The sequence below is a fragment of the Homarus americanus genome, unplaced genomic scaffold, assembly GCF_018991925.1.
Source record: "Homarus americanus isolate GMGI-L3 unplaced genomic scaffold, GMGI_Hamer_2.0 scaffold19318, whole genome shotgun sequence".
In the NCBI taxonomy this organism is placed as follows: domain Eukaryota; kingdom Metazoa; phylum Arthropoda; class Malacostraca; order Decapoda; family Nephropidae; genus Homarus; species Homarus americanus.
Genome location: NW_024732238.1, coordinates 6,755,228 through 6,765,227, shown reverse-complemented (window position 1 = coordinate 6,765,227; position 10,000 = coordinate 6,755,228). Strand labels below are relative to the sequence as shown.

Here is a 10,000-nt window from a genome sequence, read left to right as displayed (position 1 = left end):
TCGGTAGGAACCTGGTGATGGAGACAGAATAATAGTAATTGATCACAACTATTGACTACACCGGGAGGGGGGCTGTCTTTTATTCATATACACAACAACACAAATACTTACACTAGAGTAATTGAACAATTTGACCACCATTTTGGATTTTCTCTATGTATCATAACGTGAAGTAGAAAAACAAACAAACAAACAAACAAGAACAAGTTTAGAGACTGACAAACAAATATCTCTCACACACACACACACACACACACACACACAGTACATTATTATATCCTCAACTTGTATTTACAGTAAGCATTTAGCCTTATTAACCTCTAAAGTAATATTGATAACCTTTTCATATAAACATAATTAATCACCAGAGAAGCGACAACTGTATATATATGTCTCAAAACTCCCATTGGTTTGTTTATATGTGTGACGTCATGGCTTTGTGTGACGTCATGGCTTTGTGTGACGTCATGGCTTTGTGTGACGTCATGGCTTTGTGTGACGTCACGGATTTATACCCCCCCCCACACGATACACAATACGATATATTTCTTTATATTCAAGACACACGACAAGGCTGCATACGATGGTGACGTCATGAACACTCGCTCCAATAATTTAAAATTACTACTACTACTACGAATAATAATAATAATAATAATAAAAGTAATAATAATAAATAATAATAATAATAATAATAATAATAATAATAATAATAATAATAATAATAATAATAAAAGTAATAATAATAAATAATATAATAATAATAATAATAATAATAATAATAATAATAATAATAATGATAATAATACAGTGAAGGAGAGGATAACGTGACTAAAACATTTATTTAACCTTACAATTGGAAAGACGATGAAAATGAAACAAGAAAATTACATCTAAAAATATCTAATTGATCGTTTGTAAAGGTTAAAGGTCACTATAATCACCATCACACCTGAGTGAAATTATAAACAATAAATGAATCACCTGAAGAATAGACACCCAAGTTTATTTCACCTTGAGATGAAGTATCTCTAACCTAACCTAACCTAACCTAACTTAACCTAACTTAACTTAACCTAACCTAACCACAGATAATGTTTGGGAATATTAAACAATAGGCGACACAAGCCAGGGGGGCTAATCTTCACGTGATCTCCATGAGCTGGTGAAATACTTTCCTCTTATTACTATGATGAATAACTCTACGGTCAATGTCACCCACAAGTCACTTACGTCTACTTCCCATATTTTATTAGTCACGTGACCTTTGACCTCCAGTAATGAGGTCAATTAATTACCTCTTTGACCTAGTTCATTTATTAAACAAGATGGTGATTTTTTATTAAATGGTATAGTTAATTAAACAAAAACAAATAATTAATATTAGATACAAGTTGATATAATATATATAATTAATTCTAGGTTTAGTTATATAGTGGTAATTATATATAAAATAATGTGAGTTGAGTTAAATAATGCAATGGCTGTCAGGTGTTTGATATAGGTGGAGTCTGGCTCCCTCACTCAAGGAGATACGCTCACACAGTCACGTACACACACACACACACGTACCCAGGTTGTTTTTGAGGTTAGTTAATAGTAGCAATTATACCTTAATTCACCGGTAAAATATTTTACCCTCGACGATATACCTGACCAGGAAGAAAATGGAGGAGGGGTGGATGGCAACACCTCACCTAGGGTGGGGGGAGGGGTTACCTGGGCATCTTCGGGGTCCTTCAAAACACTAACACTGGTACCATGCTGTGTGGTATACCGGGCAATAGGTGTGAATTTAGTATCCTGTTATCTGGTAAACTGTCTACTATTAAAGCGGAAGATGTAAACTAGTACCTTATTTTGTAGTATACAGATAATAGGCGTAAACTACTCCGTTGTTATCTGCTATGTAAACAAATAGATATTGGTCTACTACACAGGCGTCAGAGTGTTATAGACCTGTTGTCCGTGTGTACCAGACAGCGTGGTACCAGTGTTAAGGGTAGTAACGGATTCTCATTTGACTCACAAGCATCAAAAAGTTATACATCACTCACATTGAATGACTGTCTGCATGAGGTACACATTATTGAAGGAAAAAGTTTGTATATTATGTGTGAAATTATGTAGGTTACTGTATCTATCATCATCAGTACATGAGCAGCCTGTAACTATATATGTAATGAGTACTGTAATTGTGTGTATGTGTGTGTCCGCCTGAGTTACTTTCTGTACCCGGGAATAATATCATAAAAAAATATAATCTGTGTTAAATAAACTCAGTGATTATAATTATTAGTGTATGTAAATTTATAGAAAAAATATCGTACCAAAATTTTTTATTGAATTTATACAATCTAAAATTTAATATACTTGCTTAAATTTAATATAAATTTTTGAATCTTAAAAGAAAAATAATTCGGATACAATTATTATGTACAATAGATATTTTTTTCTGTTTGTTTACCAATTTTTATTTTCGAGTGAATTTTTTCCCGTAGGCATGAACGGTATGGGTCATGTCAGCCTCTTCCCGCACCTGTCATTGCCTGATGGAGGGCTGAAGGCGTATCAGTATAGCCTGAAGGAGGTCCTTGATGAACTTGACAGCTCAACTGACATACGGGAGAGCTGGTTAAAGGTAAGCTTTCATCCAGTATATATATTACGAAGACGTGTGTTTAAAGATTTGTTCTCGCTTGGGCTGGGTAAATGATATAGGTCACCCAATGGCGGTTTTTAACATATATATAACAACGAAAATCTAACTTATGATTACATTATAGTTGTTGTTATAGTTGTTATAGTTCCTTTAGCAATTATAGTTAGTTACACCGTCAGATGGTTGATATAATGACACACACACACACACTGTTGCTCAAGTAATCGTCCGCGTCTGGGCTTTACGAGGCCAAACACTCATCTTGTATCTTTACTTTAAGTATAAGTGGGTCAGTAACTCTTATATTGGCTGCTGGTCTTGGCACACCTCACTCACATGTTGTGTATACATGTGAAGATGCAGACATACTGGATATACATACACGCATACACATGAATATACGAAGGGCGATGATAATAATAATAATAATAATAATAATAATAATAATAATATACTTTTATACATTAATAGAAAACCTTCACTCCTCCTTCTCTCCCTCCCACTGTCCGTCCTTTCCTCCCTTCCTCCTCCTTTCTTTCCTCTCTCCCTTCCTCCCTCCCCCAATAGCCTGTGCGTGTGTGCGGGCGTAAGGGTGAGACAGGTGGCGGTGATGACGCACTCCTACACACGCACACACACACACGCACACACACACGAGGAAATCGACCTTGTTTGTCTCTTGTTTCAATGATGGCGACTTGGCCGAGAGAGAGAGAGAGAGAGAGAGAGAGAGAGAGAGAGAGAGAGAGAGAGAGAGAGACTTACCTTCTTTGTCTTCTGTCTTTCTCTCACAAAAGTTGAGATGATAGTTTGTGAGGTTAAGAAGTTTTGTGTTGCCTCAGGTGCTTCTCCAAGGGGGGTGAGGGGGAGGGGGTCGACGTTTTTTTCCTCCCTTAATCAACCTCTTCACTCCCCTCCTCCCTACCAATCGCCCCTTCATCCCTCCCTCATTCCTTCACTCAAGACCCTCTTCTCTAACCCTCCCTTTTTCCCCTTCCCCCCCTCTCTCCCTGCTTCCTTCCCTATCTATCCGTGCCTCCCTCCCTCCATCCGTCAACACCTCTGAGTCAACAATAATAACACATAACTCTAACTCCCGCGGCCACCATCACACCACACGAGTGGACGAGTGGACGGGTCACGTGACTGTACGGTTTAAGTTTTCGTCTTTTTACGTATGTTCAGCACTTACGACACCTAATATATCTCAAGAATAAAGGGAAAATATTATATTTCTGTGATCTACACCACAATTTTATTTTAGATGTTACGAAGCTTGTCATAATAAAGTCGACGTTTGTAACATGACGGCATAACGGCAGGATTTTTATTATATAGCGTAACTCCTCAGAATTCTTATATTTCTTGAAACAAAAGAAAAAATGTGTAATAATTCTTTACATTCAAGGCCATTTGTGTTCATATTTGAGTCAAAAACTGTCTTACTAAAGTCAATGGTTGAGAGGATGGGTCGGGTCACGTGACAGGATGACGTCATTAATGGCGCCAGATTCTCTCCAGGTAGCTGGTGTTAAACTCTCGCATGACTGACTAACTCGCTGCTTTGTTCTCCTCCAACCTTGGTCCAGATCCACGAAGATTCATAAGTCAATTCCCTCCTTTGTTCCAGGAGACGAAGGATGTTTCCCAGAGTACAATAGAGATCCACTTGTACGCAACTTGAGATTATCATGGCGGCCATCTTTGTTTTTCTACCTCAGGTGAGCTAATTAGTTGTTTTTCTTACACCAGGTAGGCGATAATTTAACGATTGAGAGAAGAAAGGAAATATCGAACTGGTTGATATGAGGTAAAACAAAAATAAACTTAGGGAATTAGATACAAAATATGCTGGGATTCTACCTTATCTAGAGACGGTCACTTGTAGTACTAGATAAGGTGATATCGTGAGGATTTTCTTTTCATTGAAACAAATGAAAAAAAATATATACATATATCCCTTAAGAGAAAATACATTACTGAGCCGTGAGATTGACCTTAGAAATATATGTAATACTATTATTATTATTATTATTATTATTATTATTATTACTTTTTTGTAAATAAGAATCTGTCTCATACGGGAATTGATGATGACGCAGGGGTGGTTTGTTTACGTGTGTCGTACGTTGTCGTAAAGTTATCGTACCGTGTGTTGATGGCTGCTGGGATATCTCTCTCTCTCTCTCTCTCTCTCTCTCTCTCTCTCTCTCTCTTTTATCTTCAGAAGATAACTAGAAAAGTTTAGGTCCATTAAGGAAAAGTTTAGGAGGGACGGAGCTGTTGTGGTAGTAATTAGTGGTGGTGAGAGAGAGAGTTACAGAAAATATTTAAGAAGATTCACCTTCCCTCACCACACATCATCCCTCACTCCCCTCTCTCTCCCTCCCTCACTCCTACCTTCCCTCACCACACACTGTACCATAAAGTAGCAGTAACAATCAGGACCTCACTTAAGGCTTCATCATAAGTCGTCCACTTGAGAGGGTCACCGTTATAAGTGACCTGGTGTGTGTGTGTGTGTGTGTGTGTGTGTGTGTGTGTGTGTGTGTGTGTGTGTGTGTGTGTAAAAGCTTCCTTACATACAACTCTGTGCAAGACGGAGCCATATGTATGTATGTATGTATATATAAGGTGTACACGTGTGTGTATATATACAACTACTGGTACACACGTCAAGGTGGCGCCTGCCAAACTCACCCTCCCCCTCCCCCTCCCTCCCCCCTCCCCCTCCCCCTAACCTCTCTCCTCCCATAACCTCCCCTTCTCTCTTCCACCTAACGTCTCTACACCTCCCCTCCCCTCTTCTCTCCCCTAACCTCTCTCCTCCCTGGCCTCCCCTTCTCTCTTCCACCTTCTAACGTCTCTACACCCCCCTCCCCTCCCTCTCCCCTCTCTCCTTCTCGTGGTTGGTTGGCTGACTGGTTTAAGGGGTCAAACTCGGGTTCACTTGTCCGGGATTCGAACCTATAGCCATGAGTCACAGGGAAGGTTCGAGCGAGTGTCCTGACCAATGAACCAAGACTAACTCTTCCACCGTCTCTCTCTCTCTCTCTCTCTCTCTCTCTCTCTCTCTCTCTGTTTCTCTGTCTGTCTGTCTGTCTGTCTCTCCTGATTGGTCACGAGGACGGGGTTATTTCAGGTCACGTTAGTTCAGGAATTAATTATTTAGAAATGTTAGGCTTTTGGGTCACACACACACACACACACACACACACACACACACACACACACACACACACACACACACACACACACACACAGAGGCCTGGTTAATGAGCCGTAAACTCCAGGGATCAGGTCAGGTCCCTGTGTATTCACCTCGCCTCGGGTTAATTGCCTTACCACCACACAGCTTGTTTACCGTCGAAAGTCACGAATTATTGACCAATCACACCTGTTGTTTTAAAGGTCACGGCTATTATTGACCTTACAGAGATTACCACTTGTTTATCCCCTGAGTACGATGACAACCCCTTGAGTACGATGGCATAACCCTTTTAAGTCATCTAATCATCGTACTCAAGGGGTTAAAATCATCGTACTCAAGGGGTTAAAATCATCGTACTCAAGGGGTTAAAATCATCGTACTCGGGGGATGAAGAGTAGGATATGAGAGAGAGAGAGAGAGAGAGAGAGAATAAGGGGAGGGGGTTATGAAGCTATCGGTGTGAGTTAGTCGGCGCCAGGGTTGAGTTGGCCTCCACCCCCCCTTCCCCCTATCCCATTCCCTTCCCCTCTCCCCTATTCCCGTACCCTTTCCCCTATTTCCCCTCCCCTTTTCCATCCCCTACCCCTCCCCTAGCCCCTTTCCCTCGTTCCAAGTAGTCCCCCTTTTCCCTGAAGTAGTCCTGTGTGTGTGTGTGTGTGTGTGTGTGTGTGTGTGACCGGGCTGCGGGGGCTGACTGTCTTGGGGACCTGGAGACGGAGAGAATCAATAGCAAGGGGCCTTGTAGGAGGGGGCTACTGGGGACTACTGCAGGTCTATTACTTGGGGCTACTGCTGGACTGCTACAGGGGGATACCAGGGGCTATTTAAAAGGCTATTGTGACCGACGACCACCCGGGGCTATTTAGCGAACTTCTGGCTGGGGGCTAGGTATTCTATTTTATTTGTTTATCTGATTCTCTATTATCTCTCTCTTTATCTATTTGATTCTGTCCTTTATCTCTCTATCTATCTATTCACTTATCTCAATTTACCTTTGGATTTTTTTATCTATTTTACATTCTATATATGTATGTATGTATGTATGTATGTATGTATGTATGTACTGTATGTATGTATGTATGTATGTATGTATGTATGTATGTATGTATGTATGTATGTACTGTATGTATGTATGTATGTATGTATGTATGTATGTATGTATGTATATATGTACAGTATGTATGTATGTATGTATGTATGTATGTCAAGTCCACGGTACACAGGCATGACAAACGAACTCGTTAAAATCATCACACGAACTTAACTCGTGGGTGGAGGTGGAGGAGGGTGTGCTTTTTCCACGTCCCCAGCATTACGACTCCAACACGTGACACGACAAACAACACAGGACGGTGAACAGACATACAAAGAGAGAGAGAGAGAGATACACACAGAGACTGGCTTATTATTCCCGTCTCTCAACGTACGAACCACACACACACACACACACACACACACACACACACACACACACACACACACACACACACTGTACATATATATATACACACACAGGTAGAGTAAGAACCACGAGGTCTTGGCACCCCATCAAGCCCTCTGTGTATGTGTGTGTGTGTGTGTGTGTGTGTGTGTGTGTGTGTGTGTGTGTGTGTGTTGTGTTCCGCCAGATAGTGAACACCCTCTAAGGTTCCGTTAATCAGTCTCTTATCTACCTGACAACGTCCCATCTTCACCTGAGGTCTTTTACTATCTCGTGGATCTTGTGTGGCTCCATTAATCTCCTCTCTCATCCCCCCCTGACACCCCCACACTCACCCCTGACTCCCTCATCCCCTGACACCCCCCACACTCACCCTTGATCTCCCCATCCCCCTGACACCCCCCACACTCACCCTTGATCTCCCTCATCCTGACACCCCACACTCACTCCCTCATATACCCCTGACACCCCCACACTCACCCTTGATCTCCTCATACCCCTGACACCCCACACTCACCCTTGATCTCCCTCATACCCTGACACCCCCACACTCACCCTTGATCTCCTCATCCCCTGACACCCCACACACCCTGATCCCCCTCATACCCCTGACACCCCACACTACCCTGATCTCCCTCATACCCCTGACACCCCCCACACTCACCCTTGACTCCCTCATACCCTTACACCCCCCCACACTCACCCTTGATCTCCCTCATCCCCCTGACACCCCCACTCACCCTGGTCCCCTCATACCCCTGGAAACCCCAACTCACCCTTGATCTCCTCATCCCCTGACACCCCCACACTCACCCTTTGATCTCCTCATACCCTGACACCCCCACACTCACCCCTTGATCTCCCTCATCCCCTGACACCCCCACACTCACCTTGATCTCCCTCATCCCCTGACACCCCCCCACACCTCCCCCTGGTCCCCCCATACCCCTGACACCCCCACACTCACCCTTGATCTCCCCATCCCCCTGACACCCCACACTCACCTCTTGATCTCCCCATCCCCTGACACCCCCACACTCACCCTTGGTCCCCCATCCCCTGACACCCCCACACTCACCCATGATCCTCTTCATCCCCTGACACCTCACTCACCCTTTGGTCCCCTCATCCCTAACACTCCCCACACTCTCACCCTTGATCTCCCTCATCCCCTGACACCCCCACACTCACCCTTGGTCCCCTCATCCCCCTGACACCCCTCACACCACCCTGTCCCCCTCATACCCCCTGACACCCCCCACACTCACCCTTGATCCCCTCATACCCCCTGACACCCCACACTCACCCTGGTCCCCTCATCCTGACACCCCCACACTCACCCTGATCTCCCCATCCCCTGACACCCCCCACACTCACCCTTGGTCCCCCTCACCCTGACACCCCCCACTCACCCTGGTCCCTCATACCCTTGACACCCCCACACTCACCCTTGATCCCCTCATACCCCTGACACCCCACACTCACCCATGATCCCCCATCCCCTGACACCCCCACACTCACCCTGGTCCCCCTCATCCCCTGACACCCCCCTCTCACCCTTGGTCCTCATCCCCTGACACCCCCACACTCACCCTTGGTCCCCTCATCCCCCTGACACCCCACACTCACCCTTGATCCCCTCATCCCCTGACACCCCACACTCACCCTGTCCCCCTCATACCCTGACACCCCCACACTCACCCTTGATCCCCTCATCCCCACCCCCCGCTCACCTTGGTCCCCTCCTACCCCCTGACACCCCCCACTCACCCTTGATCCCCTCATCCCCTGACACCCCACACTCACCTTGATCTCCCTCATCCCCTGACACCCCCCGCTCACCCTTGATCTCCCTCATCCCCTGACACCCCCCACACTCACCCTTGATCTCCTCATACCCTGACACCCCCCACTCACCCTGATCTCCTCATCCCTGACACCCCCCACACTCACCCTTGATCTCCTCATCCCTGACACCCCCCCACTCACCCTTGATCCCCCTCATCCCCCTGACCCCCCACTCACCCTTGATCTCCCTCATCCCCTGACACCCCCTCACCCCGATCCCCTCATACCCTGACACCCCACTCACCCTTGGTCCCCTCATCCCCTGACACCCCCACTCACCTTGATCTCCCTCATCCCCTGACACCCCGCTCACCCTTGATCCCCTCATCCCCTGACACCCCCACTCACCCTTGGTCCCCTCATCCCCCTGACACCCCCCACACTCACCCTTAGTCCCCTCATCCCCTGACACCCCCACTCACCCTTGGTCCTCATCCCCCCCTGACACCCCCACACTCACCCTTGATCCCCCTCATCCCCTGACACCCCACACTCACCCCTTGATCTCCCTCATCCCCTGACACCCCCACTCACCTTGATCTCCCTCATACCCCTGCACCCCACACTCACCCTTGATCTCCCTCCTTCCCCTGACACCCCCACTCCTTGTTCCCTCATCCCCCCCCCCACTCTCTCCCTCATCCCTGACACCCCCCTCACCTTGATCCCCTCATCCCTGACACCCCCTCACCCTTGATCCCCTCTCTGACACCCCCACTCTTGTGTCCCCTCATCCCCTGACACCCCCCACACTCACCCTTGATCTCCCTCATCCCCTGACACCCCCCCTCACCCTTGATCCTCCCCTGACACCCCCACTCTCATCCCCTCATCCCCT

General features: G+C 45.8%; 2 protein-coding genes across 6 annotated transcripts in view; both read right to left on the bottom strand.

The window, feature by feature from the left end:
• Positions 1-10,000, bottom strand: part of LOC121868409 (prolyl endopeptidase FAP-like) — an 82,402-nt gene that overhangs the window by 47,171 nt on the left and 25,231 nt on the right. The gene's annotated exons all lie outside the window — the stretch shown is intronic.
• Positions 1-10,000, bottom strand: part of LOC121868226 (probable serine/threonine-protein kinase MARK-A) — a 32,764-nt gene that overhangs the window by 15,834 nt on the left and 6,930 nt on the right. The gene's annotated exons all lie outside the window — the stretch shown is intronic.